General features: G+C 37.6%; 1 long non-coding RNA gene, 2 other non-coding genes and 1 pseudogene across 3 annotated transcripts; all 4 read right to left on the minus strand.

Moving 5' to 3' along the window:
- Nucleotides 1–1,666: 1,666 nt before the first annotated feature.
- LOC117577201 (5.8S ribosomal RNA) lies at nt 1,667–1,847 on the minus strand. The gene has a single exon (XR_004573085.1). It is a non-coding gene; the product is annotated as a 5.8S ribosomal RNA (ribosomal RNA).
- A 570-nt stretch (nt 1,848–2,417) lies between these two features.
- LOC117577116 (small subunit ribosomal RNA) lies at nt 2,418–4,410 on the minus strand. The gene has a single exon (XR_004573030.1). It is a non-coding gene; the product is annotated as a small subunit ribosomal RNA (ribosomal RNA).
- A 3,187-nt stretch (nt 4,411–7,597) lies between these two features.
- Nucleotides 7,598–9,361, minus strand: LOC127566308 (uncharacterized). Its single transcript, XR_007955625.1, has 2 exons — nt 9,054–9,361; nt 7,598–8,679 (listed from the first exon to the last, which is right to left on the minus strand). It is a non-coding gene; the product is annotated as an uncharacterized LOC127566308 (long non-coding RNA).
- A 980-nt stretch (nt 9,362–10,341) lies between these two features.
- Nucleotides 10,342–19,672, minus strand: LOC117577163 (large subunit ribosomal RNA; annotated as a pseudogene).
- Nucleotides 19,673–20,000: the final 328 nt, after the last annotated feature.

Below are 20,000 nucleotides of genomic sequence, written 5' to 3' on the forward strand. Positions count from 1 at the left end.
CCCACTGGCACATTATATCATAACCTTAAACTTCATATCAAGAAAGTTAAGGTTCTTACCCATTTAAAGTTTGAGAATAGGTAAGATCGTTTCGACCCTAAGGCCTCTAATCATTCGCTTTACCAGATAAGATTATTTTATACAACAGTTAAATGCACCAGCTATCCTGAGGGAAACTTCGAAGGAACCAGCTACTAGATGGTTCGATTGGTCTTTCGCCCCTATACTCAATCTGACAATCGATTTGCACGTCAGAACTGTTTCGGTCTCCATCAGGGTTTCCCCTGACTTCAACCTGATCAAGTATAGTTCACCATCTTTCGGGTCACAGCATATATGCTCAAGGTACGTTCCAGTTAGAGGCATAAATAATATAAATATTATTATACATAACTATATAGAACGCCCCGGGATGCGTTAATCAACTATAAAATAGTTAAAAAACTAATCCCAATAATAGTCAAGTTAATTACGCTATTAGGTTTATATCCAATAACTTGCACATATGTTAGACTCCTTGGTCCGTGTTTCAAGACGGGTCCCGAAGGTATCCTGAATCTTCGCATTGTTAATCATACAAGTGCTTATAATAAACATAAAAATCAATGATAATCATGCCATTATATAATTCCGAAAAATTAACGCACTGTACTCATATAATCTATCAGCACTTTATCAAATTTTTGAAATTTATTTTATGTTAAAATGCAAGCACTCTAATTTAAATAAACTCTTATCAAAATTGTTGATAAATTCCATACATGCTAATAGATTACAATGTCCTTATATGGAAAAAATGCACACTATCGTTATAATATTGATTAAATATTACAATTCTAATGATGAATTTTCCATAACGGATATTCAGGTTCATCGGGCTTAACCTCTAAGCAGTTTCACGTACTATTTAACTCTCTATTCAGAGTTCTTTTCAACTTTCCCTCACGGTACTTGTTTACTATCGGTCTCATGGTTATATTTAGTTTTAGATGGAGTTTACCACCCACTTAGTGCTGCACTATCAAGCAACACGACTCTTTGGAAACATCATCTAATAATCATTAACGTTATACGGGCCTGGCACCCTCTATGGGTAAATGGCCTCATTTAAGAAGGACTTAAATCGTTAATTTCTCATACTAGAATATTGACGTTCCATACACTGCATCTCACATTTGCCATATAGACAAAGTGACTTAGTGCTGAACTGATTTCTTTTCGCTCGCCGCTACTAAGAAAATCCTTGTTAGTTTCTTTTCCTCCCTAATTAATATGCTTAAATTCAGGGGGTAGTCCCATATGAGTTGAGGTTGTTTAATTACACTTATATACAATTCTCTGCCTATTTTGAAATATACTATTTTTTTCTTGAAGGTCCATAATATTCACAAAATTATTCTTTATACCATATTCGTTAATAAGAGGCAATTCTAGTTTATAAAATAATATATTTTATGCTAGACATTCCTCAATATTATTTGAAATGAATAAAGAACATATAATTCTTCAAATTTCTCATGCAACAGAGTTTTAGTATTTTCATTTATTAATTCATATTATGAATATCTTAAGCGAGAACTTTTTAGATTCACACTTATATTATCCAATAATATACAATGTGCTTAAAATTCCGAAAATTTTAAACAACTTATTTAGCATAGTCTTACAACCCTCAACCATATGTAGTCCAAGCAGCACTAAAAAAATTAATTAAAGTACATAAACAGCATGGACTGCGATATGCGTTCAAAATGTCGATGTTCATGTGTCCTGCAGTTCACACGATGACGCACAGTTTGCTGCGTTCTTCATCGACCCATGAGCCGAGTGATCCACCGCTTAGAGTGATACAATTTTTTTTTTATTTCATTACGTCAAGAATATTTTTATTGAAAGAAATTAAAAATACACCATTTTACTGGCATATATCAATTCCTTCAATAAAATTTTTTTTTTATACCTAAATAAATGTTGCGAAATGTCTTAGTTTTACATAATCGATAATAATAAGATATATGACAAGTATATTTTAGCTAAATTTATTTATTATGATCAACATATGTAAAGCGTTAACCTGCAAACAGGTACAACATTGTTTTTCTTTAGGTGTTGCGAACCAATGTATGCGCACTGGAATATGCACAATACATTTTGCAACGCATGTATATTATGGTACATATACACGCAGTTTTTTATTTTATCCAAAACACATAAAACACTCTTAATACAGTATATAATAATAATAATACATGACAAACGGTTTTTAGCTAATTTAAATTATTATATGTTGCATAATTGTATCTCATATGATTGAATAAAATATTTATATTTATTAGTTACATAATTTATTAAATATTGCAATTCCCTAAAAGAGAAAAACAAATTTAATTTATTAACGGTTAGATGCATTAAAACAATAATGATCCTTCCGCAGGTTCACCTACGGAAACCTTGTTACGACTTTTACTTCCTCTAAATAATCAAGTTCGGTCAACTTTTGCGAAACAACCGCAACACACAAGGCGTCACAGTGATCACGTCCGGAGACCTCACTAAATAATTCAATCGGTAGTAGCGACGGGCGGTGTGCACAAAGGGCAGGGACGTAATCAATGCGAGTTAATGACTCACACTTACTGGGAATTCCAAGTTCATGTGAACAGTTTCAGTTCACAATCCCAAGCATGAAAGTGGTTCAGCGGTTTACCCGGACCTCTCGGTCTAGGAAATACACGTTGATACTTTCATTGTAGCGCGCGTGCAGCCCAGGACATCTAAGGGCATCACAGACCTGTTATTGCTCAATCTCATTATTGCTAGACGCAATTTGTCCATTTAAGAAGCTAGTGTCCTTATAATGGGACAAACCAACAGGTACGGCTCCACTTATATAAACACATTCAAACACAATAAACATTTTACTGCCACCATGAATGAAGGCTATATAAGCTTCAACACCATAATCCTGAAGATATCTATTTAATATATTTGAGTCTCGTTCGTTATCGGAATTAACCAGACAAATCACTCCACGAACTAAGAACGGCCATGCACCACCACCCATAGATTCGAGAAAGAGCTATCAATCTGTCTTACACACTTATGTTCGGACCTGGTAAGTTTTCCCGTGTTGAGTCAAATTAAGCCGCAGGCTCCACTCCTGGTGGTGCCCTTCCGTCAATTCCTTTAAGTTTCAGCTTTGCAACCATACTTCCCCCGGAGCCCAAAAGCTTTGGTTTCCGGGAAGCGACTGAGAGAGCCATAAAAGTAGCTACACCCAATTGCTAGCTGGCATCGTTTATGGTTAGAACTAGGGCGGTATCTGATCGCCTTCGAACCTCTAACTTTCGTTCTTGATTAATGAAAAACATCTTTGGCAAATGCTTTCGCTTAAGTTAGTCTTACGACGGTCCAAGAATTTCACCTCTCGCGTCGTAATACTAATGCCCCAAACTGCTTCTATTAATCATTACCTCTTGATCTGAAAACCAATGAAAGCAGAACAGAGGTCTTATTTCATTATCCCATGCACAGAATATTCAGGCATTTGAAGCCTGCTTTAAGCACTCTAATTTGTTCAAAGTAATTGTACCGGCCCACAATAACACTCGATGAAGAGCACTAATGCAGGTTTTTAAATAGGAGGAACATATAAAAAAGTACAAGTACCTAATTATATATAAGAACTCCACCGGTAATACGCTTACATACATAAAGGTATAGTACTAACTACAATTGTAAGTTGCACTACCCGTATGAAGCACAAGTTCAACTACGAACGTTTTAACCGCAACAACTTTAATATACGCTATTGGAGCTGGAATTACCGCGGCTGCTGGCACCAGACTTGCCCTCCAATAGGTCCTTGTTAAAGGATTTAAAGTGTACTCATTCCAATTACAGGGCCTCGGATATGAGTCCTGTATTGTTATTTTTCGTCACTACCTCCCCGAGCTGGGAGTGGGTAATTTACGCGCCTGCTGCCTTCCTTAGATGTGGTAGCCGTTTCTCAGGCTCCCTCTCCGGAATCGAACCCTGATTCCCCGTTACCCGTTGCAACCATGGTAGTCCTAGATACTACCATCAAAAGTTGATAGGGCAGACATTTGAAAGATCTGTCGTCGGTACGAGACCATACGATCTGCATGTTATCTAGAGTTCAACCAGTGTAACGATCTTGCGATCGCTTGGTTTTAGCCTAATAAAAGCACACGTTCCAGAAGGTCCGTGTTTTAATTGCATGTATTAGCTCTAGAATTACCACAGTTATCCAAGTAACTGTTAACGATCTAAGGAACCATAACTGATATAATGAGCCTTTTGCGGTTTCACTATTAATTCGTGTGTACTTAGACATGCATGGCTTAATCTTTGAGACAAGCATATAACTACTGCAGGATCAACCAGAATAATGTTCATTTCATTATGTAAATATATTTAAAATATAATTACATAAATCTTCAAATATGTAAAATACATGACAACTCACAAATATTTTTGAATAACAAACGATAATATTCAATAATTGTATATATATATATGTTATACTTGACATGTACTATACGAATGTGGCCATAATTAGATGGCATTCACGTTCGCTAGTTATAATTCACAATTGTTTATATAAATATATATACTTATATATAAAATATATATGCATATAATCGTTCAAAAATATCATTTTATTTCAACTTACTAAATATATTATATCACACATGCATATTTATAATTTAAATTCAATTAATTGAATAAAAAATTATTTTATTTTGATGACAAATTGATAATTTTATCTAATTCTGCATTTACGTGTAGACAATATTATATTAGTAAAAACCTCCGTCCACAATAGTGTCCTAGAGGATTTTTCAATTATTCACAAAATATTAATTCTTTAGCTACGAAACACCGTCTTCTTTTGAAAAAGACATTTAATACATTATATGCTTATATAATAGTAATAATTATATAACCATATAATAGTATCAATTTTTATATCGGATGAGACTAATAATTAATTAATAATAACATAATTATTACTTAATATGCAAACTGAAATATATGCATCCAATACATATATACGTGATGAGCACACACTGCCACCATGTATAGGTTTTGTGACACGTTTTCTACAATGCTCTTATTTTATTTAGTATTACCATCTAACGTATCTTTTTGTTGCACTAATTTAATAATACAACAGTAAAACTTCATTATTTTTAACTTTTTTAATCATATTGCCTTCTATATGATTATTTTCATATATTATTTATATATGACTTATGCCGGCAAGACTCACTCCATATACATAGTCATATATATTTCACTTGTGAAATTTTTCTCATATGACATGCCTGCTCGACATCACCACCCCTATATAGGTTTTGTGACACGTTTTCTACAACCAGCTCATTTTACTAAGGTATACCACCTAATGTATCTTTATGTTGCACTAATTTAATAATGCAACAGTAAAACTTCATTATTTTTAACTTTTTTAATCATATTGCCTTCTATATGATTATTTTCATATATTATTTATATATGACTTATGCCGGCAAGACTCACTCCATATACATAGTCATATATATTTTCACTTGTGAAATTTTTCTCATATGACATGCCTGCTCGACATCACCACCCCTATATAGGTTTTGTGACACGTTTTCTACAACCAGCTCATTTTACTAAGGTATACCACCTAATGTATCTTTATGTTGCACTAATTTAATAATGCAACAGTAAAACTTCATTATTTTTAACTTTTTTAATCATATTGCCTTCTATATGATTATTTTCATATATTATTTATATATGACTTATGCCGGCATGACACTCCATATAAATAGTCATATATATTTCACTTGTGAAATTTTTCTCATATGACATGCCTGCCCGACCTCACCACCCCTATATAGGTTTTGTGACACGTTTTCTACAATGCTCTTATTTTATTTAGTATTACCATCTAACGTATCTTTTTGTTGCACTAATTTAATAATACAACAGTAAAACTTCATTATTTTTAACTTTTTTAATCATATTGCCTTCTATATGATTATTTTCATATATTATTTATATATGACTTATGCCGGCAAGACTCACTCCATATACATAGTCATATATATTTCACTTGTGAAATTTTCTCATATGACATGCCTGCTCGACATCACCACCCCTATATAGGTTTTGTGACACGTTTTCTACAACCAGCTCATTTTACTAAGGTATACCACCTAATGTATCTTTATGTTGCACTAATTTAATAATGCAACAGTAAAACTTCATTATTTTTAACTTTTTTAATCATATTGCCTTCTATATGATTATTTTCATATATTATTTATATATGACTTATGCCGGCATGACACTCCATATAAATAGTCATATATATTTCACTTGTGAAATTTTTCTCATATGACATGCCTGCCCGACCTCACCACCCCTATATAGGTTTTGTGACACGTTTTCTACAATGCTCTTATTTTATTTAGTATTACCATCTAACGTATCTTTTTGTTGCACTAATTTAATAATACAACAGTAAAACTTCATTATTTTTAACTTTTTTAATCATATTGCCTTCTATATGATTATTTTCATATATTATTTATATATGACTTATGCCGGCAAGACTCACTCCATATACATAGTCATATATATATTTCACTTGTGAAATTTTTCTCATATGACATGCCTGCTCGACATCACCACCCCTATATAGGTTTTGTGACACGTTTTCTACAACCAGCTCATTTTACTAAGGTATACCACCTAATGTATCTTTATGTTGCACTAATTTAATAATGCAACAGTAAAACTTCATTATTTTTAACTTTTTTAATCATATTGCCTTCTATATGATTATTTTCATATATTATTTATATATGACTTATGCCGGCATGACACTCCATATAAATAGTCATATATATTTCACTTGTGAAATTTTTCTCATATGACATGCCTGCCCGACCTCACCACCCCTATATAGGTTTTGTGACACGTTTTCTACAATGCTCTTATTTTATTTAGTATTACCATCTAACGTATCTTTTTGTTGCACTAATTTAATAATACAACAGTAAAACTTCATTATTTTTTTAACTTTTTTAATCATATTGCCTTCTATATGATTATTTTCATATATTATTTATATATGACTTATGCCGGCAAGACTCACTCCATATACATAGTCATATATATTTCACTTGTGAAATTTTTCTCATATGACATGCCTGCTCGACATCACCACCCCTATATAGGTTTTGTGACACGTTTTCTACAACCAGCTCATTTTACTAAGGTATATCACCTAATGTATCTTTATGTTGCACTAATTTAATAATGCAACAGTAAAACTTCATTATTTTTAACTTTTTTAATCATATTGCCTTCTATATGATTATTTTCATATATTATTTATATATGACTTATGCCGGCATTACACTCCATATACATAGACATATATATTTCACTTGTGAAATTTTTCTCATATGACATGCCTGCCCGACCTCACCACCCCTATATAGGTTTTGTGACACGTTTTCTACAACCCGCTCATTTTACTAAGGTCTACCACCTAATGTATCTTTATGTGGCACTATTTTAATAATACAACAGCAAAACTTCATTATTTTGTTATCAATAATTTGTATTAAATACTAGTACAATCGTAAATTGTTTAACATTGTTTAAAATTTTTTGTCAAAGTTGAACTCATATCTCGGTAGAACCTTATATCATATGGCTGCAGTTCAATAAAAAATTCACCAAGTCCAAAAAATTTTTTTCTCAAGTTAAATTCAAAATCTTATCTCATTTTATTAAAAAACTGTATAAAATGATATATAAAAAGTTTTTTCTACAATTTTCATATGTTGAAATTTTTTGTCAAAGTTGAACTCATATCTCGGTAGAACCTCATATCATATGGCTGTAGTTCAATAAAAAATTCACCAAGTCCAAAAAATTTTTTTCTCAAGTTAAATTAAAAATCTTATCTCATTATATTAATAAACAGTATAAAATGCTATTTAAAAAGTTTTTTCTTCAATTTTCATATGTTGAAATTTTTTGTCAAAGTTGAACTCATATTTCGGTAGAACCTCATATCATATGGCTGAAGTTCAATAAAAAATTTACCAAGTCCAAAAAATTTACCAAGTCCAAAAAATTTTTTTCTCAAGTTAAATTCAAAATCTTAATTCATTTTATTAAAAAACTATATAAAATGATATATATAAAAAGTTTTTTCTTCAATTTTCATATGTTGAAATTTTTTGTCAAAGTTGAACTCATATCTCGGTAGAACCTCATATCATATGGCTGCAGTTCAATAAAAAATTCACCAAGTCCAAAAAATTTTTTTCTCAAGTTAAATTCAAAATCGTATCTCATTATATTAATAAACTGTATAAAATGATATTTAAAAAGTTTTTTCTTCAATTTTCATATGTTGAAATTTTTTTCAATGTTGAACTCATATCTCGGTAGAACCTCATATCATATGGCTGAAGTTCAATAAAAAATTCACCAAGTCCAAAAAATCTTTTTCTCAAGTTAAATTCAAAATCTTATCTCATTATATTAATAAACTGTTTAAAATGATAATTAAAAAGGTTTTTCTTCAATTTTCATATGTTGAAATTTTTTGTCAAAGTTGAACTCATCTCTCGGTAGAACCTCATATCATATGGCTGCAGTTCAATAAAAAATTCACCAAGTCAAAAAAATCTTTTTCTCAAGTTAAATTCAAAATCTTATCTCATTATATTAATAAACTGTATAAAATATGATATTTAAAAAGTTTTTTCTTCAATTTTCATATGTTGAAATTTTTTGTCATAGTTGAACTCATCTCTCGGTAGAACCTCATATCATATGGCTGCAATTCAATAAAAAATTCACCAAGTCCAAAAAATTTTTTTCTCAAGTTAAATTCAAAATTGTATCTCATTTTATTAATAAACTGTATAAAATGATATTTAAAAAGTTTTTTCTTCAATTTTCATATGTTGAAATTTTTTGTCAAAGTTGAACTCATCTCTCGGTAGAACCTCATATCATATGGCTGCAGTTCAATAAAAAATTCACCAAGTCCAAAAAATCTTTTTCTCAAGTTAAATTCAAAATCTTATCTCATTATATTAATAAACAGTATAAAATGCTATTTAAAAAGTTTTTCTTCAATTTTCATATGTTGAAATTTTTTGTCAAAGCTGAACTCATATCTCATGTCTTAATTTGTGCCACTAATATGATGGCGTTCTTTTGCTACCAAACACATAATTGTGTATGAAATAAATGCATACTTAAAATACGCAAGTATTCTGTTCATATAGATACATACATAAATGTATATATATTTTTTATATCATGCATATTTTTAATTTTCGCCACTAATATGATGGCGTCCTTCTGGCTACCAAATTTCATGTAATTGCGTACCAAATAAATGTATATTTTAAAATACACAAGTATTTTGTACACATAGATATACCATGCATATTTTTAATTTTCGCCACTAATATGATGGCGTCCTTCTGGCTACCAAATAAATATATATAACTAACGCTTACTAAATAAATGCATATTTAAAAATATACAAGTATTTTGTACACATAGATATACTATGCATATTCTTAATTTTCGCCACTAATATAATGGCGTTCCTTTTGCTACCAAATAAATATATATAACCAACGCATAATAAATAAATGCATATATAAAATACGCAAGTATTTTGTACACATAGATATACTATGCATATTCTTGACTTTCGCCACTAATATATAATGGCGTTCCTTTTGCTATGCGTTCCTTTTGCTACCAAATAAATATATATATAACCAACGCATTATAAATAAATGCATATATAAAATACGCAAGTATTTTGTACACATAGATATACTATGCATATTCTTAATTTTCGCCACTAATATAATGGCGTTCCTTTTGCTACCAAATAAATATATATAACCAACGCATAATAAATAAATGCATATATAAAATATGCAAGTATTTTGTATACATAGATATACTTACTATGCATATTATTAATTTTCGCCACTAATATAATGGCGTTCCTTTTGCTACCAAATAAATATATATAACTAACGCATACTAAATAAATGCATATTTAAAATACACAAGTATATTTTGTACACATAGATATATTATTTATTTATATATATATAATATATTTATATATTATATAAATTTTCTTCTTATATGCGTAATTGTATAACACATAATTAATAATTATGCATACAATTTTGCATATTTATATATATAAATATATATATAATAATATTTTTTATATATGCCTTAAACATATATATTTTATCGAATCGTCAAGCAAAGGATAAGCTTCAGTGGATCGCAGTATGGCAGCTGCTCAACCACTTACAACACCTTGCCTGTTATAAAAGTCGTTTACAATTGATTCAAGGCTTTGTCATTGTATTAAATAATGTTTTAATATATAACTAGCGCGGCACCAGGTGATCGAAGATCCTCCCAATTTACTATGTTATATGTAACATTGGCATCACATCCATCGTCGTCTATTAAATGAATAATAAACTTTTAATGGTTTAGAAGCCATACAATGCAAATTGCCCCTTATTTATCATTGCAGTCCAGCACGGATACGACCTTAGAGGCGTTCAGGCATAATCCAACGGACGTAGCGTCATACCACTGTTCGCTCGAACAAGTATTGTGCCATTGGTCCGTACCTGCGGTTCCTCTCGTACTACGCAGGAATGCTGTCGCAACAACGTTTTGTCATTAGTAGGGTAAAACTAACCTGTCTCACGACGGTCTAAACCCAGCTCACGTTCCCTTGCATGGGTGAACAATCCAACGCTTGGTGAATTTTGCTTCACAATGATAGGAAGAGCCGACATCGAAGGATCAAAAAGCGACGTCGCTATGAACGCTTGGCCGCCACAAGCCAGTTATCCCTATGGTAACTTTTCTGACACCTCTTGTTAAAAACTCTTTAAACCAAAAGGATCGATAGGCCGAGCTTTTGCTGTCCCTGTGTGTACTGAACACCGAGATCAAGTCAGCATTTGCCCTTTTGCTCTATGTGTGGTTTCTGTCCGCACTGAGCTGGCCTTGGGACACCTCCGTTATTATTTGAGAGATGTACCGCCCCAGTCAAACTCCCTACCTGGCAATGTCCTTGAATTGGATCATACCTGAGTAATTGGAGTTATACCAAATTTTTAATTTAAGAACACATAAATGCACTCTCTCATTAATGAATTTGTTTGCGATTATATAACAAACTCGTGATACTTTGATCAAGAAGCTTGCATCAAAACCCAATACCATAAGATATAATAAATATATCCGTATAATGGCTAGGAAATGATACACGTTCCATTTAATCAAGTAAGTAAGGAAACAATAAGAGTAGTGGTATTTCATTGTCGATACTAAACCGAAATTTAATATCTCCCACTTATTCTACACCTCTTATGTCTCCTTACACTGCCAGATTAGAGTCAAGCTCAAAAGGGTCTTCTTTCCCCGCTAATTATTCCAAGCCCGTTCCCTTGGCTGTGGTTTCGCTAGATAGTAGATAGGGACATGGATTTGGTAGATTAACGTGAGCACCTGCCATGTTGGCTCTATCTCACGGTGCGCAGCACAGACAATTCAATTTAAGCGTCGAATCAGCGCCCCCATGGAGCAATTCACGGGTACACATTGAAGAGCCAACTGTTTGGGTTGGCTCAACCTCCTGTGTGAGGAGCGAGGCCCATCTAAAACCTCTTCCGATCTATGGTATCACGGCAACCGGTTGTATTACGCAACTCCACGTCGAGCACTCCACTCTATCCGCATTTGGATGGTAAACCACAGCCACCACGATACTCCCGAAAGGGCCGCAACCAAATACCAGGACGGACATATGTCCGCGGGCACCTGGTTCCCGTGGTACCAGAAAAACCTCCGGTCAGGTTTCGTACCACAAAGGTACTACCAATTTTAACTCCAAACAGTTACGGGTTGGTGGCCCAGGTGGAAACATAAACATACAACATACATACGCTCCGATTCATTGCAACCCCACATTCATACATCCCGATTCACGCCTGCCTACCTAGCATTCCCATTCCCCTCATGCATACATTATTCACACAATCATTCATTCCTGCCTCCAGGAACGCTCATCCGCCGTCTCGCAAATACAATGCGGGCAAACTCATTCAAATTACCTACACAAGTACTAGTGGAGAGTGATTGACTTACGTCAAACCCACCACCAGTCTGCCTAATCCCTAGCTCATCCATCACACGTATATCGCTATACAGTGGGCATTCACACAACACATGCATGGCAGTCTCCGCTGCCAAACCGCAGCGGCATTCCGGACTATCGCACAGGCTTCTCGGATGCAAAAATGCATTGAGAGAACCATGGCCAGTCAACAAGAATCCGAGACTCAGATTAAATCTGAAGTCTGGACGGTCTGCAGTGAATTTGACATCACGAATAAATTCGCGAGTCACCCGCCCATTCACACTTGCATCCCATCTGACCTGCCAGTCAGACAGAACACACTCTTTCAATAACTTCTTACAGCTATCCACTGCTAAGCTATTTACGTCCCTATCAAATAACCACTCATCCCGCAGCAATGGCAGCCGCCTCTTAATCTTGAACATCAAGGCTCTACGCCTGACTTCCAAGTCAAGAGGGGCTGCACCAAGCAATACCTGCAAAGCTTCCGTAGAAACAGTGCGGCACACAGGCAGACAACCTAAAAGAATCACACGCTGGCAAGCCAGCACACTTTCTTTCTGCCCACAACAGTCTTTGCTGCCTCATACCACACAGACGACCCATATGCTGCACATGCAACAAATAGGCCGCTGTATATGGTACGCACAGCTCGTCTGCTAAGGCCCCAATCACTCCGCAAAATGCGACGCACCTGTCCAACCACACTAAACAACCGCGCCCTGAGACCGGTGAGATGCGGCATAAAGCACATCCCCTCACCGAAAGTAATGCCAAGGTATCGAACCTCAGTCACATACTTTAAGCTAACGTCGTTTAGTCTGACAACTGGAGGCCGACTGGCAGACAATTTACCCTTGAGTAACATTGCCACCGTCTTATCCGCTGCCAAACCGACGCCGACACTGTCGCCCCAATCGCAAACAATGCGCAAGCACTCCCTAGCACCTGCCTCAATCTCGGAGCGCGATTGCCCCTCAATCAAAATGAGCAGATCATCCGCATACGCACAACACTTGCAGCGCAATTCGAGTTGCCGCAATAGGGAGTCCATCATTAGGTTCCATATAAATGGACCACAGATGGATCCTTGCGGACAACCACGAACCACATCCACAGTGACACTCTCACATTTTCCTATTGCTGTCGCACGCCTGCCAGAAAAGTAGCTCTTCCATAGAGCCATCTCTCGGCAGCCACAGTCGCTCAATTTTCTTAACACACTTGCCCAGCTAAGGTGGTCAAACGCACCCCTAAAATCTACAAAAATGCCTAAGACGTACCTGGAGTTGCTGGACCCCACCGAGTCCTTGACATAATGCCATGCATCCTCCGTACATCTACCTCTAGTGAAGCCATATTGTCTATCAGACATCTGGTCTTCAACTAACTCAAGCAGCCTTTCTATCATGACTCTTTCTAGCACTTTTCCAAGCACAGGAAGGAGACTGATGCCCCGATAAGATCGAGGATTACTCCTGATCTTATCGGGCGACTTCAAGAGCACTACCATCTTTGCACATTTCCATTCACTGGGAAAGTATCCCTCATTCACACACCTTTCATACAATGCATACATATACTCTGGAATCGAATTCCAAACACATTTACACATTTCCCCAGTGAAACCATCCATGCCGGGCGACTTTCTCGACTTTAACCTCTTAAAAGCCGCCCCCAATCAGCTTCTCGGAGCGGTTCAACAGGTTGCTCCACATGTAGTGGAGCCTCCTGTCTCTCCTCTCGCGGGAAGAACACATTCAGCAAAGCATTCATACAATCCTTCCATGCCGTTAGCTGAAGGCCTCCGACATGTAAGTTGCCTAAACTAAGCTCCCTGCCTTTCCCTCTCGCTATTTGATAAACACGACCCCAGGGATCATGCTTATTGCGATCTACAAAATCACGCCATTCCGCTTCTTTCACACGTACAAGCATTTCCTTGTACTCATTCATACACCTACTATACTCTCGCCTTAGCTGAGCAGCGCTATCGGCATTGGATATTCTCGCTCTTTGGAAACGTTTCCGCAGAGTTCGAAGTATCCTACGCTTAGCACTCAACTCACTCGTCCACCACTTAACACGCTTAAGATTCACCTTGCGGTGTCTCCGAAGCATGCTATCATTCACACCCGTCATCCACCTATTCACACACATGACCTGCTCGTCAACACTCATTGCACTGAAGGTGCTAAGCGGAACTTGCGTTGCCGCCTCACATATAAACAGCCCATATTGGGCCCAATTCACACCACAAGTGCTCCACGAATTACCCCCAACACTTTCATTCGTTGTGGGAGTATATGCAAACACAATCTCAATTGGATTGTGATCACTTATACCTACCCCACCTAAAACACTCCACTCAAAATGAAACACACGCATTGCTGCTTCATTCACAAGGGTGACGTCAATGTCACTTTTCCCGTTCGGACCATCAAAGGTATACCACACGCTGGGTTGATTAACGACCCGAACATCTTGGGACACGGCCCACTCGGCTAGCGTTTCACCCCGCCTGTGGTTCTGATACCCAGACGAGTGTCGTCTGGGCATCTTACTGAACCACACGGGGGACGACGCATTCGCATCAATACCAAGGATGATCGGATCGCTACTCGCCAGTAGTAGCACCTCATCCATGTACGCTATATACGGCTCGAGGGGTTCCCCGAACGCGCAATACACACTCACAACTAACACCCTGCCAAAATTGCCATTAAGGCACACACACACCCCCAGTCGGTAGAACACATCAGAGTGCATTCAATACCAACATCATTCACCACCACCGCAGCCTTGGCCCTGCTGTCAGTGAACACGCGCATGTGCGCGGGTAAGCCACGTACGCAACCATCGGTTGCATACGGCTCCTGCAGCAGGGCCACTACACTGCCTCTCTCACACATCATTTCGCCCACATCGCACATAACTGCATATGACCGCTGGCAGTTCAACTGAAGGACTTTGCTAGCCATATTAATGTCTAGCGTTGGCCCTCGCGACAATCGCACTATATATCGGGCAAGCCAGAGACATCATAAGATGCTCCGAAGGCTGCCCTTTAAAAAGCACAATTCCGGCAACTAAGTGCATTGGTACACTTAGCTACCCGATGGCCCACTTGACCACAGCGCCGACAGACATCGTGCTTGGCCCTGCAGTCCGCTACCTTGTGGTCGAAGCCCAGGCAACGGAAGCAGCTCAGAACCGGGTCAAAGTTCCTCAAGCGGAATGAAAACCACTTGATGTAGCAGCGGCCAACATCGAGCAGAGTTTGCATGGCCATGCCATCGCCCTCCAACACAACATTGACCGACGCTGACCCACCAGTCACAGGCCATGGCTTGCTCACCATACGGACGCCTTTCTTGAAGGCCTCAAGAGACATGCTGTCCTTGAGGTTCATCTCGAAAAGATCACTCATGAATTCGTCAGGAGTAATCTGCGAGTGAACGCCCGTCACCACAATTTTAGGCCCCAGTTTGACATTCACACTCACTTCCAGCCCCACCTCTTTAAATTTCGCGTTTCCTGCGATCACTCTCCGCTTCTGCAACGGATGGAGTGCGAATAATCGCACCACCATCCCGAAGAGGACGAACCTCGTGCACCCGTACACCCAGGGTTGGACCTACCTCCTTCACCACCTGATCAACCACTTCCTTTGAGGTCTTCGCAGTCTTGCTGCGGACCACGAGGGACCATGTCTCAACTGGCTTAGGTCTCGGCGTCTCCGGGGTAGACGGCGCTGCCGACTTGGAACCGCCTTTGGCAACCGGTGCACGCAGCGGAGCACCCCCGCTAACCGGCGCTGGCACTCGGAAAGGCCCATTGGAGGGGCCGCTACTCGCATGAGCGCGAGCCTCCTCCAACCGTCCTCGGAGACGCTCATTTTCCGCCATCTGCGAAAACAGCAGCGTCTCCATTTCCGCTAGGTAGTCAACTACACTAACCAGCGCCTTGCCTTGCATTCCACAATCAGCAACAACGAGCGTGAGCACGTCCTTACTGATCGCCTTCATTTTCTCTACTGGGCTTCCCTTGCGCATCATTGACCCTGGCTTGCTCAATGGAGCAACCAACGCCTCTGCTGCCTTTTCAGCCGCCCTAAACTCCTCTAGCATACTCCCCAATGAGCACATCGGGGTCGAATCTGCCGAAACCAGATTCTCCTCAGCCACGCTAAACACGCTAGTAGCAGCGCTGACACCACCACTAGCGGCTCCCATACACTCAGCACCTAACCCAGCATCAGCAAAAGAAGCTAAAGAAGCTGCCTTCTTCAGCTTCCTTGCTGACGCCGAACCCGCCTTCCGCTTAACCTTCCCGTCAGCCACCGAAGGGAGGTCGTCCGTCGACGCACCACTCCCCCCAGCACCAACGGCCGGCTTGCACGCTGGCATCTAAAACTTTTTTGCAAGTCTTAAAAATACTCAACTGTACTCACCAGAAAGTAGGTCACTCGAAACTAAGCTACTTTAATAGCGCTTAAAATAAGCACACGCACGCACACACTCTCAACGACGCGCGACGATTTTCCCACGCTGCTCACACGCACACAGCGAATGAGGAGCACAAAGCGCACACGCGAAACTTTTACCGCTAACTAAGAGATAACAAATAACTGTTATCGCAAAAACACTACGAAATGCAGGCACCGCTAACACGTCTGTTCAGCTCGACAGTTGAAACCAGACTGAGTAGATAGGGACAGTAGGAATCTCGTTAATCCATTCATGCGCGTCACTAATTAGATGACGAGGCATTTGGCTACCTTAAGAGAGTCATAGTTACTCCCGCCGTTGACCCGCGCTTACTTGAATTTCTTCACTTTGACATTCAGAGCACTGGGCAGAAATCACATTGTGTCAACACCCGCTAGGGCCATCACAATGCTTTGTTTTAATTAGACAGTCGGATTCCCCAAGTCCGTGCCAGTTCTGAATTGATTGTTAATTGATAATCGTTATAATTTAAAAGAACTAGCTGGTTGCCCAACTAGTATTCTTAAAAATTTTAGCAAGAAAGTTCCACAATTGGCTACGTACTAAACTATCCGGGGAACAAGAAACTACCATAAATGATAGAAACTCTATTTACCCAGAACGAGCACATAAACCATGTTATTGTTTCCCAATCAAGCCCGACTATCTCAATCTTCAGAGCCAATCCTTATCCCGAAGTTACGGATCTAATTTGCCGACTTCCCTTACCTACATTATTCTATCGACTAGAGACTCTTCACCTTGGAGACCAGCTGCGGATATTGGTACGGCCTGTTGAGAAGTTTGCGTGTCCCCACCATAAATTTTCAAGGTCCGAGGAGAAAATATCGACACAACAGTATATGTCATGCTCTTCTAGCCCATCTACCATATCTCTCTGCGAAAGACTTCCATGGTAGTACGGCTATAAAACAGAAAAGAAAACTCTTCCGATATCTCTCGACGGCTTCTTTATGGTCGTTCCTGTTGCCAGGATGAGCACGAGGCCCATATTTAATAACAAACGGATACTCAACAGGTTACGGAATTGGAACCGTATTCCCTTTCGTTCAAAATTATTCAAGTTTTTTAATTATGACAAAATATAAATTTTAGTTACTTTTTTTTACTTGAAAATTTTCGGCTTTCGCCTTGAACTTAGGACCGACTAACTCGTGATCAACCACTGTTCACACGAAACCCTTCTCCACTTCAGTCCTCCAAGGTCTCATTCGATTATTTGCTACTACCACCAAGATCTGTACCAATGACGGCTCCATGCAGGCTTACGCCAAACACTTCTAAGCACACCATTGTACCTTCCTACTCACTAAAGTTTCAAAATTTATATTACAAGTAATATAAATCATCTACTTTAGCGGTAATGTATAGGTATACAACTTAAGCGCCATCCATTTTAAGGGCTAGTTGCTTCGGCAGGTGAGTTGTTACACACTCCTTAGCGGATTTCGACTTCCATGATCACCGTCCTGCTGTTTTAAGCAACCAACGCCTTTCATGGTTTCTGAATGAGTTGTTAATTTGGGCACCGTAACATTACGTTTGGTTCATCCCACAGCGCCAGTTCTGCTTACCAAAAGTGGCCCACTGGGCACATTATATCATAACCTTAAACTTCATATCAAGAAAGTTAAGGTTCTTACCCATTTAAAGTTTGAGAATAGGTTAAGATCGTTTCGACCCTAAGGCCTCTAATCATTCGCTTTACCAGATAAGATTATTTTATACAACAGTTAAATGCACCAGCTATCCTGAGGGAAACTTCGGAAGGAACCAGCTACTAGATGGTTCGATTGGTCTTTCGCCCCTATACTCAATTCTGACAATCGATTTGCACGTCAGAACTGTTTCGGTCTTCCATCAGGGTTTCCCCTGACTTCAACCTGATCAAGTATAGTTCACCATCTTTCGGGTCACAGCATATATGCTCAAGGTACGTTCCAGTTAGAGGCATAAATAATATAAATATTATTATACATAACTATATAGAACGCCCCGGGATTGCGTTAATCAACTATAAATAGTTAAAAAACTAATCCCAATAATAGTCAAGTTAATTACGCTATTAGGTTTATATCCCAATAACTTGCACATATGTTAGACTCCTTGGTCCGTGTTTCAAGACGGGTCCCGAAGGTATCCTGAATCTTTCGCATTGTTAATCATACAAGTGCTTATAATAAACATAAAAATCAATGATAATCATGCCATTATATAATTCCGAAAAATTAACGCACTGTACTCATATAATCTATCAGCACTTTATCAAATTTTTGAAATTTATTTTATGTTAAAATGCAAGCACTCTAATTTAAATAAACTCTTATCAAAATTGTTTGATAAATTCCATACATGCTAATAGATTACAATGTCCTTATATGGAAAAAATGCACACTATCGTTATAATATTGATTAAATATTACAATTCTAATGATGAATTTTCCATAACGGATATTCAGGTTCATCGGGCTTAACCTCTAAGCAGTTTCACGTACTATTTAACTCTCTATTCAGAGTTCTTTTCAACTTTCCCTCACGGTACTTGTTTACTATCGGTCTCATGGTTATATTTAGTTTTAGATGGAGTTTACCACCCACTTAGTGCTGCACTATCAAGCAACACGACTCTTTGGAAACATCATCTAATAATCATTAACGTTATACGGGCCTGGCACCCTCTATGGGTAAATGGCCTCATTTAAGAAGGACTTAAATCGTTAATTTCTCATACTAGAATATTGACGTTCCATACACTGCATCTCACATTTGCCATATAGACAAAGTGACTTAGTGCTGAACTGATTTCTTTTCGCTCGCCGCTACTAAGAAAATCCTTGTTAGTTTCTTTTCCTCCCCTAATTAATATGCTTAAATTCAGGGGGTAGTCCCATATGAGTTGAGGTTGTTTAATTACACTTATAGACAATTCTCTGCCTATTTTGAAATATACTATTTTTTTCTTGAAGGTCCATAATATTCACAAAATTATTCTTTATACCATATTCGTTAATAAGAGGCAATTCTAGTTTATAAAATAATATATTTTATGCTAGACATTCCTCAATATTATTTGAAATGAATAAAGAACATATAATTCTTCAAATTTCTCATGCAACAGAGTTTTAGTATTTTCATTTATTAATTCATATTATGAATATCTTAAGCGAGAACTTTTTAGATTCACACTTATATTATCCAATAATATACAATGTGCTTAAAATTCCGAAAAATTT

This window comes from Drosophila albomicans, unplaced genomic scaffold, assembly GCF_009650485.2.
Source record: "Drosophila albomicans strain 15112-1751.03 unplaced genomic scaffold, ASM965048v2 utg000321l_pilon, whole genome shotgun sequence".
In the NCBI taxonomy this organism is placed as follows: domain Eukaryota; kingdom Metazoa; phylum Arthropoda; class Insecta; order Diptera; family Drosophilidae; genus Drosophila; species Drosophila albomicans.